General features: G+C 41.4%; 1 pseudogene across 1 annotated transcript; it reads right to left on the bottom strand.

Moving 5' to 3' along the window:
• Positions 1–46: 46 nt before the first annotated feature.
• Positions 47–10149, bottom strand: LOC147480246 (protein yippee-like; annotated as a pseudogene). Its single transcript, XR_015205879.1, has 5 exons — positions 9106–10149; positions 1465–1508; positions 492–600; positions 360–416; positions 47–280 (listed from the first exon to the last, which is right to left on the bottom strand). The product of XR_015205879.1 is annotated as a protein yippee-like (transcript).
• Between the last annotated feature and the right edge of the window lie 7646 nt (positions 10150–17795).

Genomic DNA, 17795 nt, shown 5'->3' on the forward strand with positions numbered 1-17795 from the left:
ACGTGACACTTATGCTAGTACTAGTAAATAAACTAGATTACAAACATTGGAAAATGCATGTTGTCTATATATTATTGAGCCAGTTGGGTCGACTGCGTAAATGAGTAAATACAAGCGTTACGGATCCAAAAGTATGTACAATTGCACAGGCAATGCATTATATAAAGCGGTAGGTTAATCAAGCATCATCCGCATCACTAGCCACAACACGAGTTTCATTAGTGACCCAGTAGTTGCTCCCATCAGAACCTGAGATCTTAAACCTGCTCAAAAATATACGCTCAACTCAAATTGATTCTGAGTACAATATAACCATTTTCCATTCAGAAGTATTTCTACATCTTTGGTACACTGACTACCTTTTCAAGGACAAATTTCCCTTCTTTGTACTTCTGGGCCTTCTCATGGGCAGCTTCCTGAAAGAGAACCATCTTAGTACAAATTTCCGTATATTCATAAATTCATATGAAACATCTGCTTCGCGATCTTACATATTTCCACCCCACATTTGATCCACATCCAACACAAAATACATCAGCAACAGTGTGCATTCCAGTCATCATCAACCGCTCTTCATTCTCACCGAGTGAGACATTGACACTGTTCAGAACTCAACAAGTGAAAAATTAATTAGACGGTCCATATATTAAGGTGATACAGCAAGACTGAAAAATAGTTTGAAAAGTAGTAAATAAGGAAAAGACGGTCATGTTATAAAAGGAGCCAAACTCTTCATTATTCAGTATGGAAAACTTCTCCACAAGATGGATTATTTACTGTTCACATATTGGTTTCCATGCAAATCAATCGCATTACGACATTACACAATGGCTTTTGTATGAAGGTAAAAGTCATTGCACATTGGTTAGTACTCATTGATGTACTAGTTGATGATTATACTACTGTTATGCATCTATATTTAGCTGTGTTACATGGACACGCCATATTTCAAATATAATCCATGTCGGAAACGTATTTATGTGTTTGTGACGGGCTTTTTTTATATTTCGCTGTGTCAGACACTTCGTATCTGCGTCGAATACGGACCGTGTCAATGTAAATTAGATGTTTAGCCTTGGCATATATTTTATAACACATCCAACTTCATCCTTTGTGCCCAACCCTACTTCAACTAACAGGAATAGACAAACTCAAAGTGAGCAACAGGTGTGGTTATTTTAAGTAACAAAAGCATATATGGTGGATTTAAAATTTAAAATAAGAGCCAAGTAAGCTAAGTTCGAGAAAAAAGAAAGAACAGAGTGGCATATAGCATCAAGGAAGTAATGTGTTATCGTTTAAAGGAGAAGTAACATGTAAGCAAAAGCTAGATGGAATGAGTTAATATCCACATGGAAGAATCATCCATAAATTGTAAAGCAAATAGAATACTTTTTTTTTATCGGGGGTAGGACTGACTAGCACTTATATATGTCTAAACTTACTGAACAACCAAGAACTTACACCTTATTGAAGAGATAAGCCCTCCCATGCCTGCAATGAAAAGACTGATAGAACACACGCAAACATTGATGATTGGTTATTTCGGTCATCAAAAAAAATGTGCAAGTAAAAGTAATAATAATAATCATAACACACCCCAAAATTAATCTTAATCTAAGAACATGTGTTTAAAACACATAAGAACTCACTAGGACAGTCCATTTTCTAGGAATTTGCTGAGTTAGACCTATAAAAACTCTGCATAAAGAAAGGCACGTACAAAAAAAATAATGTAAACTGAAAATGCAATAAGAGGTAACAGACGCTCAAAGGCGCATTAGGAGGAATACATCGAGATATACACCAACTTAATGTGGATGGCACTCTATTCAGTTTTCATTACATAAGGGCAATTACAAAGCAATCACCATAATGTAAATCACCTCCTCTGACAAACTGTCAATCATTTGATGTTTACTCTTGATACAAAGAATAAGTAGCTGTGCGCCTGTGCCCTTTCTATGACATAGATATGCTGCTTAGTTCTTATTTCAGCTCATTCCCTTCCCCTCATCTCTTCTATCCTCTTAACTCTCTCGTCCCCCATTTTTCCTGTCTCCTTCTATAGTTAAAAGTGGGGATGTGATGAAACTGGTAGATGTCAAATCTGCTATGTGATGAAATTACAATAACACCATCAATTTATCCCAAATGTTTATAGCTGGTGCATAAGTCCTGTTCCTTCTTGTTTGAATGTAGAAACCACGCTACATGAGACCCCCGAGTTTCTTAGAACCTAGTAAATGCCCCCATTAGTTCAAATCTATTGTTTTCAAATAGATATGTTCCATCACTAGGTCTTTCTAATCACAATATTGGCAGGGAAATGTGCACATGGCGAGACCATCTGTATCAGTTCTCCCTTCTTGTATATTCTTAACTTTATCCTTTAAGTCTTACCATTCATCCATCTCAGTATCCTCATCACTGACAGAATAAGTCATCAATTTTGTTACTCCTGTTAGAAACAATTGATAGAGTCATCCTTAATTCTAGTTGAAAGTATGAGTACTGCATCCAACATAAAGGTTTTGACAGTGGTAAAATAACCAGGCAGTCTAGGAACATGAATGAGACGCTCAACTCACATGGACTAGATTGGGAACTCGCTAACGTAGGGAAAGACCCACCTCCACAAGCCTAAACTCGGTGGATATCTCCCAACGTTGGATGAGGCTCTCCTCTCCACGTGTGATCCACGAGACCATCCCATCTCATCTTGATTAATACTAGCATTTCTTTTTATCGGTAGCATTACACAAACCCTTGTGTAAGTCTCTGTGTACGGAAGCTTTTCTACAGTTTTTCGCAGGAACTCTATCGAATCAAAACCAAAAGAAATGGCGATATCAATAGTGAAATATAAATAGCAAAGACCGATAAAACACAAGAAAAGTAACCACTTTATATTGAGACAAATGTATGACAGATATGCCATAATGAATTTTTCCTTGCTAAGGCACCTTAATCTCTTGAGCATCACTCAACATTGAAAATGGAGCACCCTTAGGCACAAAAGCTGTCCGGAGACATGATAGGCTTAAGCCTAAGATGCACATTGCAAATTTACGAGCCAAGCAAAAACCAATACAAATTTGTTACATGCAAGAATTAAAAAAAAAAAAAAACTTGCTTTCCTTTATAAAGAGACCCATAAAGCTGGTGTACTTAATAGTGTGAAAGTTCGTGTGAAAAGTATACTAAGAAGGGGTGCATATAGGCATCGAGATGACTGTCCAAGCATAGTCACCAATACAATTCACTAATGTGTTTTCCCTTACATTTGAAGCACCAAGCCCAAAACTAATTCAAGCAGAGTTTATGCCCAATGGGACTATATATCTCAACATTACCCAAAAACCCACAATCAAATCTAAAAAAATCGTCACTATGATGATTTTGAGTTTGGAAATGTAGGTTACTATATTTACTCAGATGCCAATAGTTATAGCATGTATATGAACCACTCAAAAAGAAGTCTGATAATTCACAAGAATCTACTAATGTTGTGAATATATAAGTGCGGAAACAACGTTACCCACAACAAACGGATCAATCATACACAAAGATCGATCCTTCACACTAGACAAGACTTCAACACCCTCCAAGCAATATCCCAACACTTCTCAATATCAAATAACAAGCATATAAAGTAAAACAATTAATGTAAAAGAAGAACAAACCACAAGACGAGATATATCGTGGTTCGGCAATTTGCCTACGCCCACACTTCGAAGTTCCAAGCTTTACTAGATGTCCGAGTAACAGACACAAGTCTCTCAATTCACTCACAAAGAATGAACACTCAACTCACAAAGAATTGCTCTCTTATAATCTCTCTTTCTTTCTTGGTTTTGAAAAAGTAGGTTTTCCAAAAACTGATTTTGTTTTTATACCAAAACCAAAACCGCTGATCCGAAAGCGAAGCCCACAAACAAAAGGCTCGAAGGAAAGCGCCCCTTCGAAGCGCAGTGGCTGGTCGCGCTTTCTTTTGAGCGGATCGCGCTTAAATCATCGGAGTCATGAGCGAAGTCGTCGCACTCAACGCTGGCGCTCGCGATGATCGTGAGAAGCAGAAATTTTCTACATTCTCCACCTCGGTGAGGTTTTAACACATAAAACCAAGCCGAACACATCCAAAGAAGATCACATCCAAGAGGGAACACCTCCAACAAGGAAGACTTCGCGATCAACCGCCCGAAGGGCTATGCCCCCACGGGCTCTTTTCAAACATGTAGGATTTGGAGCAAGTCCAAACAAGGTTGGAACTTAACTCCGGTGACAACTTTCGCAAGATATCGGCAGGGATTGTCATGGGTGTCTACTTTCTCAAGTGCTACATCACCATCATCAACGACATCCCGTATAAAGTGATATCGGACATCAATATGCTTGGTCCGACCATGATGAACTTGGTCCTTCGCCAAATGAATAGCACTCGACTATCACAATACACAAAAACACTTTTCTCTCAATACCCAAATCATCTAGAAGACCTCGAAGCCATAGTGCCTCTTTTCATCGCCTCGCCATCGCCATATACTCTGCCTCGGTAGTAGATAGAGCAATCAGCAAATGTGCATAGACCTCCAACTAACCGTGCACCATGCATCATAAACACATAACCGATGAGTCGATCGTCGTCTATCTAGATCACCGCATAATCGAATCAACAAACCCAATCGACATAACAAGTGCCTCCACCATAAGCTAATCCCACATCCAAAGTACCCTTCAAGTACCTTAGTACCCATTTCATCGCCTCCCAATGCTTTGCTTCCGTGATTTGCCATATACCGCTTACAACACTAACTTTGCGTGGAAATGTCCGGCGCAATTGCACACCATAGCATACATCAAACTACCCACGGCACTTGCATAAGGAACATTAGCCATATGCTTTTGTTCCTCCAATCAACTAGGAGAGAACTTAGCTGAAAGCCTAAAATGCCCAAATTTAAAGGAGTAGAAACCGACTTTGCATTCTCCATACCAAATCGAAAATTACTTTCTCAATGTATTTCTTCCGAGATACAACTATCCGTCGCTTCTTCCTATCTCTCACAATCTCCATGCCCGAGATCTTCTTGGCTCCACCTAAGTCTTTCATCTCAAACTCGAGAGCTAAGTTGAGATTTCAACTTGTCTATTTCCACCATGCTTTTGGAAGCAATAAGCATGTCATCCACATAAAGCGGGGAGATAGATGAAGTCATTACCACGCGAAGCCTTCTAAAGTAGACACAATCATACTTACTTCCCGGGTGTACTCATGTTGCATCATGAATGTGTCAAAGCGCTTTGTACCATTGCACAGGCGATTGCTTTAACCCGCATAAAGGACCGATTCAATTTGCATACATAATCTTCTTTCTCAGCAACGACAAACCCTTCAGGTTGTCTCATATAGATCTCTTCTTCCAAGTCCCCATGCAAGAAAGCAGTTTTCACATCAAGTTGCTCTAACTCCAAGTTGAAGTGAGCAACTAGACTCAATAACACACGAATGGACGTATGTTTGACCACCGGGGAAAATACCTCATTGTAGTCGACTCCTTCCTTCTGTGAAAAACCCTTTGCTACCACTCTTACCTTGTACCCGATCTTTGGCCGGACTCGGGGAAGGACCTCTTTCTTTCTGAACACCCATTTACTGCCGATAGTCCTTTTGCCCTTTGGCAATAAAACTAGGTCCCATGTGTGATTTTTATCAAGAGATTCCATCTCTGCTTGCATAGCTACCAACCAATCTCTGTAATGAGCATCTCTAACAGCTTCCTTGAAGCTATCCGCTCATCATCTTCGATATTCAAATGCATATGCCACTAAATCCACCGACCATAGTGTTTCACGGCTTCGTGCCCATACTTGTGCACTTCTTTAACTTGTCTCGTGGCCTAGGGTTAGCCACTACAAGTTCGCGGATGCTCTTGCTTTTCTTCCCGTTCTTTGTGTGGTTCCATGATTTGGTACCTCATCATGATCTAACCGGTCATCTGGCACATCGGATAACTCAAGCTCAAGTAGCTTGAACTTCTATGGACTTCACCATTCTCAGCTGAACTACTTCCGAAACTGCGAAGATAACACGGAAGTCTCATCAAAGGTAACATCTCTGGCGACCGGGAACTTGTGGTCTTCTAGACACCACAATCTATATCCCTTTTACCCCATTTGCGAAGCCCAAGAATATGGCCTTCTTAGCTCTAGGATCTAGCTTTGTCCCCCCTTACATGGTAGTAAGTCACCGATCCAAACACTTCAAAATACTATAATCACCGGGTTACCTCCCACCACACCTCATAAGGTGTCCCAATCTATAGTGGTAATTTGGTGACCTATTGTACGGTAACACGCCATGGACATCAGATTCGCCTAATACTCTTTTGCCTGGACGGCATTAGACAATAAACATTTTGCTCTTTCAAGCAAAGTTCTATTCATCCTCTCTCCCATTCCATTCTCATTGGGCGTGCCCCCTCGATCCGATTAATGCGGCAATTCCTTGTTCAAGCGCATTTAACTCTTGGAAAGGTCCATAGGTATACTTAGTACCATTGTCAGACCGTAATGTCTTTACCTTCCTATCTGTGCGATTCTCAACCCTTGCCTTCCACTTCTTAAATGTCTCAAACACTTCATCTTTCGATTTCATCATATACACCCACACATAGCGAGTATGATCATCAATGAATGAGACATAATAGCGGTTACCTCCCTTGGAAGCCACCCTGGAGGGTCCCCAAACATCCGTATGCACATAGTCAAGGATGCCTGTTGTCGTGTGCTTGCTTGACTTGAACTTGACTCTGCACTGCTTCCCATAGACGCAATGCTCACAGAACCCCATACTTGGCTTCTTCAAGTTCTTCAAGAATCCTCGCTTGCACAACTCAGACAAACCCTTTTCACTCATATGCCCTAAACGCATATGCCATATCTTAGTGCACTCAGAATCATTACTACATGCACCCACTGCTACATCGCCTATCACCGTACTACCTATCAGAGTATACAAGGTTCCATATTTTTGACCCTTCATAACAACTAAAGAGCCATTAACAATATTTAGGACTCCACCTTCGCCCACAAACTTGTGGCCTTTGGAATCCAAGGTACCAAGAGAAATAAGACTTTTCTTTAGCTCAGGAATATGTCTCACATCGGTTAAAGTCCTCACTACACCATCATACATCTTGACCCGTATAGTTCCAATTCCTACCGTCTTACAAGCAATGTCATTACCCATTAAAACGGAACCACCATCAATGCTCTCATAAGAAGTAAACCACTTTCTATTCGGGCACATATGATAGGAACATCCGGAATCAAGAATCCACCTTTCGGTCATATAGTCTTGTGTGGACACACAGAGACTGAACTCATCCTCTTCAGAGCCTGAAGCATAATTTGCCTCAATTTTTGCCTTACCTTTCTTCCCCATCATCTCTTGTTCTCTTTCTTGGGTGAGGACAATTACTTCATGTAATGTCCCTTTTCATTGCAATTGTAGCAATCGTACATGTTTTAAAGGCTTCTTTGACTTGGACCTAGAATTCTCATTACTTGAATAATTCGTTCATACTGAATTTCCTCTTGCCACTAGCCCCTGACCTGCATCAATGCTATTCTCTACACGTGTCTTCTTCATCAACTCATAAGAAAGAAGTGCACTCTAAACTTCATCAAGATTGACGACTTCTCTGTTCATGAATGTAGTCATTAGATGCTCATAGCTTTCTGGGAAGGAGAATATTAAACATGCCGCTTGATCCTCATCATCCATCTTCATACCAACATTCAAATAATCCGCTAGACGTCGACGGAACTCACTAACGTGCTCTTGCATAGTTGAACCATCGACCATCATGTACCGATAAAGACGCTTCTTAAGGTACATCTTGTTTGTCATGCTCTTGGTCATATACATAGACTCTAGTTTGAGCCAAATACCGGCAGCGGTATTTTCTCCCATCACACTATACATGACCTCATTAGCAAGACATAACCGGATTGATGAACAGGCCTGAAGATCGAACTCTTCCCAATCATCATTACTCATACTCGTCGCCTTAGATTTAATCCCCTTTAAAGCCTTGTGCAAACCTTGTTGGATGAGGATGTCCTTTACTTGACTTGCCAAATCCCAAAGTTATTTTTTTCCCATTAAACTTCTCTACTTCAAACCTTGCGTTTGACATCTTGGGAGCCATCTTTCAAGTTACACACAATAACCCAAAAAATTTCACCTCGAATTTAATCGAACACCTTGTCTACACAAATTTTGAGCACTAAACTCAAAATCCTAGGTCGATACCTACGCCCGATACCAATTGTTGTGAATATATAAGTCGCGGAAACAACGTTACCCACAACAAACGGATCAATCCTACACAAAGATCGATCCTTCACACTAGACAAGACTTCAACACCCTCCAAGCAATATCCAAACACTTCTCATATCAAATAACAAGCATATAAAGTAAAACAATTAATGTAAAAGAAGAACAAACCACAAGACGAGATATATCGTGGTTCGCAATTTGCCTACGCCTACAAGGAGTTCCAAGCTTTACTAGATGTCCAGAGTAACAGATTACAAGTCTCTCAATTCACTCACAAAGAATGAACACTCAACTCACAAAGAATTGCTCTTTATAATCTCTCTCTTTCTTGGTTTTGAAAAGTTAGGTTTTCCAAAAACTGATTTTGTTTTATACAAAAAAACCAAAACCGCGGGTATCAGTGATGAAGCCCACAAACAAAAGGCTCGAGCGCGAAGGCCTCCTTCCTCGAAAGCGTAGTCGCTTAAATCATCTGAGTCATGAAGCGAAGTCAGCTTCACTCTGGCGCCAAGGCGCTCTCGATCGTGAGAGAAGCAGAAATTTTCTCTACAACTAAGATAACTAATAACCAAACATGTCGGACATGAAATAAATAAATTGAATCAAGTCTAAATGGGGCATTCTTAAATTCCACAAACTATCAAGACTAACTTTCTTTCCAGAAATTTCCGTGTACTAAATTGACTAAACATGGTATCCATCAATCACCAAAAAACGTAAGAACAACCGACTAAATAATAGGGAAAAGAGAGTGAACCTTAGACATGATTTGGTCGAGAGAGCAAGATGAGTATGACAATGTTTGCAACTATAGAAGTTACCTTCCAAGTTGACTAAATAAAGCCTACCCATCTCTCCAAATTCACACAAGAAATGAACAACAAAGTTAAAGAAGAAGGAAAGACAAGAAATGAGAGAAAGACTGAATTGTTTATGTCAAAAAACACCCCAAACGTACAACTGTACAAGAAAGAAAAACGAGATCAAGTAATAATGGGCGTTTGGTTGAGAAACGGATGCACGCAATTTTCTTTGCCATGTTGTGTTTTTTACTTGTCATTAGGCCAGGTGGTTGAGTTGAGGTCTCATTTCAGGAAAATTAATTAAAGTTGGGATTAGGAAGTAGTTAATGATTGGATTTAGTTGTTCTAATTTCTAATCATTATATTCGAGAGTATGCATTGGTGTTCGATTAGTGTACGAAATGCTTTTTTGACAGGTCAAAATTTGAGGTACATAACTTTCAGTACCGTCGTGTGTCGATATGACATAGGTCACTCTGAGGGACTAATATACACAACCGATGTATATCATACACGTGTCCAGTACAACAGAAATACCACACCGACCTCACATTCTCGTCCTCCGAACTCGCTTCATAAGCGACTCGCCTCATGTAGGTGGTCTATTTCAGCTCGTACTACAAGCAACGACATCATCGCCCGATCTAAGATGTTCGTCCTACGAGTTCGTTCCAGGGCGACGCAGATCGAACAGATGAACTCACTCAGAACGCTTCATCTCATGACATCATTCCTTGTCCAGATGCAATCATTACCGGGCCATACTTCCATAACCCCTTACCGCAATATACAGACTACTGCAACCACTCCCCAATCATCACATAATTTCTACCAAAACCAACCTAACACTCATTCTTAATCTGCACCCCACACTTGTACATGTCAATACACGTGTCTCGCGGATCTATACTCCCAGTGTCTATAAATACCATCTACATGAACTACGTCAGACCTGATTCTTCTCACCCCCCAAAATCGAGAGATAGATACGTAGGCAGTTCGCTCATAGAACGAACTTGGTCTTTCCAATATTTAACCCCCTTTCTCCCTCCTAGTCTTGTATGTGAAGGAAGACTAAATCACTCCTTTACATTGGCGTCGTCTGTGGTCTCGATTTCATGAGAAACCACACATAAACAAAAATCCTCAAGCCCATGAAGCATGGCAAGCCTCGAAGCTTAAATCTACGCTTTGCAATGTACGATGGCAGCACATGTCCCGGTCAACACGTAACTCGATACATTCAGAGTCTTGCACTCTATAGTGTAGTTATTATACTCTATGCATTTCCAGAAATTACTACTGCATCTATGGTGTTAGCTCACATTTTTTACAGGTTGATCAAGCTCCGAACTAGGGGCTGGGAGCTAGCCACAGCCATCTCCGGACTGGGGCTCATTATTGCCATCTAAACATGTTCAGTCAATCAAAGCTCCAAAATTGAGGCCAACTATAGTCACACCAATTCAAGGCTAGCTATCAACTGCAATCTCCAAATCAGGACGCTCACTAGAGCCGCCAGCTCACTAGCATCGTCTGTGGTCTTGATTTCTTGAGAAACCACACATAAACAAAAATCCTCAAGCCCACGAAGCATGGCAAGCCTCGAAGCTCAAATCCATGCTTTGCAATGTACGATGGCAGCACATGTCCCGGTCAACACGTAACTCGATACATTTAGAGCCTTGCACTCTATAGTGTAGTTATTATACTCTATGCATTTCAAGAATTACTACCGCATCTATGGTGTTAGCTCACATTTTTTACAGGTTGATCAAGCTCCAAACTAGGGGTTGGGAGCTAGCCACAGCCATCTCCGGACTGGGGCTCATTATTGCCATCTAAACATATTCAGTTATGTTATTATGCTCCATGCATCTCCAAAATTACTACTGTTAGTTCGAACTAACTCTTTGGTGCTAGCTCGCATCTATGATAGGTCAATCAAAGCTCCAAAATTGGGGCTAACTATAGTCACGCCAATTCAAGGCTAGCTATCAACTGCATCCCCAGAGGTCGCCTCAGCTCCTATTATCAAGACCCCAGAGGTCGTCTCTGCTCCTGTTATCGAGACCCCAGAGGTCGCCTCAGCTCCTATTGTCAAGACCCCAGAGGTCGCCTCAGCTCCTGTTGACAAGACCATAGAGGTCGCCTCCGCTCCTATTGACAGGACCCCAGAGGTCGCATCCGCTCTTGTTGTCACATCCCCAGAGGTTGCCTCAGCTCCTGTTGTCAAGGCTAGCTATCAACTGCGATCTCCAAATCAGGACGCTCACTAGAGCCACCAGCTCACTAGCGCAGGCAGACTCACTTGGGTCCTGAGGCCCACCTGAGCAGCACGCTCTCTTGAGCTTACAGGCCCAGAGCCTCTCCAAATCTCACTAGATGAGGACCTATAACTCTAGGATCAACTCAGTGAGAACGCTCTCCGTGAGCAATACGCTTTCATAAGCTAACATGCTCTCCGCAAGCAGCACGCTCTCTTGAGCTTACAGGCCTAGAGCCTCTCCAAGTCTCACTAGTTGAGGACCTATAACTCTAGGATCAACTAAGTGAGAACGCTTTCTACGAGCAATACACTTTCTTAAGCTACCACGCTCTCCGCGAGCAATACACTTTCTGAAGCTACCACGCTCTCCGCGAGCAAGACGCTTTCTTAAGCTACCATGCTCTCCACGAGCAATACGCTTTCATAAGCTAACACGCTCTCTTGAGCTTACATGCCCAGAGCTTCTCCAAGTCTTACTAGTTGAGGACCTATAACTCTACGATCAACTCAGTGAGAATGCTCTCCGCGAGCAATACGCTTTCTCAAGCTACCACGCTCTCTGCGAGCAATACGCTTTCTTAAGCTACCACGCTCTCCGCGAGCAAGACGTTTTCTTAAGCTACCACGCTCTTCGCGAACAAGACGCTTTCTTAAGCTACCACGCTCTCCTCGAGCAAGACGCTTTCTTAAGCTACCACGCTCTCCGCGAGCAAGACGCTTTCTTAAGCTACCACGCTCTCCGCGAGCAATACGCTTTCTTAAGGTACCACGCTCTCCGCGAGCAAGACGTTTTCTTAAGCTGCCACGCTCTCCACGAGCAAGATGTTTTCTTAAGCTGCCACGCTCTCCGTGAGCAAGACGCTTTCTTAAGTTACCACGTTCTCCGCGAGCAAGACGTTTTCTTAAGCTGCCACGCTCTCCACGAGCAAGATGTTTTCTTAAGCTGCCACGCTCTCCGTGAGCAAGACGCTTTCTTAAGCTACCACGCTCTCCACGAGCAAGACGTTTTCTTAAGCTAACACGCTCTCCATGAGCAGCAAACTATCTTAAGCTAACATGCTCTCAGCGAGCAGCACGCTTACTGAAGCTAACACGCTCTCCGTGAGCAGCAAACTATCTTAAGCTAACATGCCCTCAGCGAGCAGCACACTTACTTAAGCTAACACGCTCTCCGTGAGCAGCAAACTATCTTAAGCTAACATGCTCTTGATAGGGTTATATACTAAAAACATTACTTTTGTATTAACTCTAATTCTTTATATTTTGAATGAGAATCATATGGGCAAATGTTATGCATATTATATATGTTATTAGTTATATGCATGTGTCTAATGCTTTATGTTGTAGATGATATGGTGTGAACACACGTAAGATCATATCATCGATCTTATAAAGTATAAGTAATCGTCACAACCTAGATAGATTTGGACAAACCATTGGTACGGTTGTAGTATAATCTGGTATTAGTCTATCTTGACTATAGGATTACACTAGTACACTTTGTGTGTATTGAACAGGACCAAGTGAGGTTGTTTCTCTTTATACTGACTATATAAGAGAACAAACACCTATGTTATTATGGATGCTTGTCCTCCTAATCCGGATATAATAACGGGCACTTACGTGCATTGTGCATTGCTTTAAATTATCAATGAGTGAGATTCATTTGTAAATCAACAAACTCGATGGATTGGGTAATGACATTGTATGTAAGGTGTGCTGTTGATTATAGAAGGAATCCGTGTCCCGCAAGAAGTCGGGCTGATGATGTCCCCTTGAGGAGCTCATAAGGATTGTCATGTAAACCCTGCAGGTGGATTTATTCCGACATGACAATGAGGTTGAGTGGTACTACTCAAGGACATAAGAAGTTGATTAATGTAGTTGTCAGTAACTTGACTTAATCAATGGACATTCGATATCTTAAACATGGGGAGATCAACGAGCATATAATATGGAGCCCATAAACGCCGACAATTTTGGGATTAGAGGCGGTAGTACAACAATGGCCTTTAGTGGAATAAGCCATTTGTTGACGGACTTGGGCCGTGTGTTCTGGGCGAACATGGGAAGCCCAAGCCCATCGGGAGGCCCAACCCTAATTACTCCTCATGGTCCCTGTTATAGCCTATAAAAAGAAACATCTTTCTCTAGCCGTTTTTTATCAAGGGTTTTACTCAAGCAAAAACAGATCCAATTTCGGTTCTAAGGTTGTGAGAGAGAGAGAGGCCAAGATAGAGAAAGAAGAGGTTGGAAGATCGTTGCCCACACAACGTCCACTTTGTGCATAGGAATACAACAGAAGATCAAGAGGTGGTTGTTGATTCGGATTCGTTGCTGATTCGGATTCTCAGAGATATCAAGAAGCCGATCTAAAGGTATGATTTCTAAACAAAACCGTGAGAACCCTCTATTCCGCTGCGCGTGGTTTTCGCGGTTCGTAGAAATTGTCATTTTGAAATAACGGTTCCTACAGCTCTCAGTGAGTAGCACGCTTACTTAAGCACCAATGGTCTCTTGACCTATGTTCACTCGAGCATAACACTTCCATAAGCGCTAAAAGGTCCCTTGACCTACTGGAGCAAAAACGCTTACTTAAGCACTAATGGTCCCTCGCCCTACGCTCACGCGAGCTCAAAGGCTACATAGCCCACCACTTCTCACTAATGGAGGACCTACACTTCTAGAATCAATTCTGTGCAAAACGCTCTCTAAAAGCAAAATGCTCACGCGAGCTCAAAGGCTACATAGCCCACCACTTCTCACTAGTCGAGGACCTATACTTCTAAGGTCAACTCAGTGTAGAATGCTCACTAAAACATCCGGCTCACTCGAGCTCCAAGGCTCCTTCGAGCTACAACTTTCTTACTAATTGAGAACCTACATCTCTAGGATCAATTCAGTACTTATCAAAACCAGCATCACTTGCATCTTCCGTTTCTACTCCGCATGCTTCCCATGTGTGGAATTACTCTCATCAGATCGCCCCCACAAAATTGGAACGACCTAATGAGAAGGGGCTGTGTGAGGGACTAATATACACAATCGATGTATATCATACACGTGTCCAGCACAATAAAAATACCACACCGACCTCACATCCTCGTCCTCCGAACTCGCTTCATAAGTGACTCGCCTCATGTAGGTGGTCTATTTCAGCTCGTACTATAAGCAACGACATCATCGCCCGATCTAAGATGTTCGTCCTACGAGCTCGCTCCAGGGCGACGCAGGTCGAACGGACGAACTCACTCAGAACGCTTCATCTCATGACATCATCCCTTGTCCAAATGCAATCATTACCAGGGCCATACTTCCACAACCCCTTACCGCAATATACAGACTACTGCAACCACTCCCCAATCATCACATAATTCCTACCAAAACCAACCTAACACTCATTCTTAATCTCCACCCCACACTTGTACATGTCAGTACACATGTCTCGCGGATCTATACTCCCAGTGTCAATAAATACTACCTACATGAACTACGTCAGACCTGATTCTTCTCTCCCCCAGAATCGAGAGATAGATACGTAGGTAGTTCGCTCATAGAACGAACTTGGTCTTTCCAATATTTAACCCCCTTTCTCCCTCCTAGTCTTGTATGTGAAGGAAGACTAAATCACTCCTTTACAGTCACATAGCTGAGGACCTACCTTTCAACAATAAAGAGGGCTTGTATCATCCTATCATTAGGTGTTAACTGTGAATGACAAAGAGCATCACCAATGCTATGACTAACTTTAATACTAGTGACTTCTAAGTCTTAACAGTTAACACAACGCAAATCACCAAATTTTTTTGTTTTCAAGGTTGTCTGACATAACTTTGAACTGAAATTCTTTTTGTTGAGAGCTTGAAACTTAATGCTACAATATATGACCCCTTACTAGCTTGGTTGTTTGCAAGTACGCAACATTTCAGATGTAATTAGCAGAATTGTCTAAGGATCGGATTCCCCTCGCTTACTTAAAAAAAGGCAAAAACTGGTGTATGCTCAAGGAAAGGCACCTTATAAAGTTGACCAAATACTGCTACCAAATTTCCCCCCATATCCACTCAAATACTCGATGCACGTACTTTCTCAGTTCTAAAAGATGCCAATACCCTCACATGCTAAAATTGAGGCTCAGAGGGCAACTTATATTCCTCAACTTTGCAATGAAATAAAACACATGCAACAAAACATTGCACCATGGTCCATATACCCAAAACTAATAAGTGAACAAGATTCAGGGTTATCGAAAATAAAAAAGAACAGGATTCAACCTCTTTCTGTTAGTATAACTTAGGATAAACATTTCTGACCCAGTTCTGCTGTGTGAAAAGTTTATAAGTCCTTTACCAAAAAAAAACAGAGATTACAAGTCATTGCACATTGTTGTGTTTTTTGGATAAAACAAGAGGTGAACTTGGGCTTGGGCTTGGGCTCTCTTTGATCCCTTATCTTCTTTTTGGTAGACCATTTTTCTTAAACTGTTTCTGGATAAGTTTGGAAACAGAATTGGATATGGATTGGGAAACAGATGTGATAGACTTGTAGAATCCAATTCTTATCGGGAAACTGGATCAGTACCCTATCCAGATCTACTGAGTGCTCCACATTTTCCTCTATAAATACTCCTAGAGCAGCAGCTAATAATGTGTGCAAAAACTATTTTCTATACTAAGTTGAGGGCTTTCATAAGATCGAGAATCGTGGTTCTTCTTTTCTTCTTTGGTTTATCTGCGAAAAAACAAAGGAGAGTCTATCCGGCTGTTGTATCCGTGAGGTTGACGCTTTATGCATAAAGAGGAACGACGCCAAACAACCTTAAAGAAAGCGTTTGATCCGCGGCCTCCAAGGCCTTTCTTATTCATAGTTTGTTCTTGTTGCGGCAATTGTTACCAACAATTTTAAGGTTGTTTAACAATGGAACATGAAGAAGGTAACCATCCAGTCCCACAATGACAATAGTCATAATCGACCGCTCAAGTTTGCTTTGAGCACTTCAAGCGGTGGAAGGCGAAGATGATGTTCTATCGACCCCTCGTGAAAGTGGAAAACGTTCTAAGTGAACCGATTCCCGATGAAGATGTCTTCTTTGAACCTGCTTCTATCATTTGTTGTTGATAAGTGGATCGCCGCGATTTCAAGTGTAAGAATTACATCCCGAACTCGCTTTGTCGATGATCTATAACGACTTATACTCACGAACTTCCGCCCGATGCTCGATGTTTGGGAAGCCCTACAAAAGAAGTATGATAATCGAGGAAGTCGGCTCCAAAAATACGTTGTAAGTCGTTATCTTAAGTTTCGGATGGTAGATGACAAATCTGTTGTGGTCTCAAAGCCATGACCTACAGATTATTGTTCATGAGATACTTTCGGATGAAAATTGACGGCAATTTCAGGTTTTGTCGTCATTGATAAGCTTCCTCCTTCTTGGAAGGATTTCGTGAACATACCGAGGCATAAGTCTAAAGAGTTTTCGATGGAGAGTCTTATTATGAGACTCGTGATAGAAGAGGAATCACGAAAACAAGACCTTAATGAAGAAGTTGCCATGTCATTTGCTAAGGCTAAGGTTAATGTGATAAACCAACAAACCAGTAAGACTAAATCTAGTTTGAAACCTAATAAGAAGGCCATGAAGAACAAACCTATTAACAAGAAAGCTCCACAAAATCAGAACCAAAATCAGGTGCATATTAATCAGAAACCACCTGTTGACATGTCAGAAGTTGTCTGTTATACTTGCAAGAAGAAGGGGCATTATGCTAGGAACTGTAAGAGTCGTAAAGTCAGTGAGGCTAATATTACTGAGGAACCTTTTTGTATGATATGATAACCGAGGTCAATTCGTTAATGTCCATGAGGGTGGTGGTCGATCTTGGTGCTTCTAGGCACGTTTGCTATAATAGGAACTGGTTCAAGAGTTATACCACAACTACGAATCAGGAAGTCCTACTTGGTGATAATCATACGACCAAGGTTCTAGGTACTGGTGATGTTGAGCTGCAGTTCACTTCATACGGAAAAAAAAAAATCACATTAAAGGATGTGCTTCATACTCCCCGAGATTAGGAAGAATTTGGTTTCGGTTTTATTTTGAACAAGGCCGGATTTCAAAGAAGTCATAGGTAGTGATCGGTATGTGATCACTAAGTCTGGGGTTTTTATTGGTAAGGGCTATGCATGTAATGGGATGTTTAAGTTGAATGTTGCTGATATGAATAAAACTTCTACTTCTGCTTATATGATCTCTTGTTCTGTTAATGTTTGGCATGGTAGATTATGTCATATTAATAGGAAGTATGTTAAGAACATGAGCGTACTTGGCTTAATTCCTAACTTGGATGATGATTTTGCACACTGTGAATCTTGCAC

The sequence above is a fragment of the Coptis chinensis genome, chromosome 8, assembly GCF_015680905.1.
Source record: "Coptis chinensis isolate HL-2020 chromosome 8, ASM1568090v1, whole genome shotgun sequence".
Taxonomy (NCBI): Eukaryota; Viridiplantae; Streptophyta; class Magnoliopsida; order Ranunculales; family Ranunculaceae; genus Coptis; species Coptis chinensis.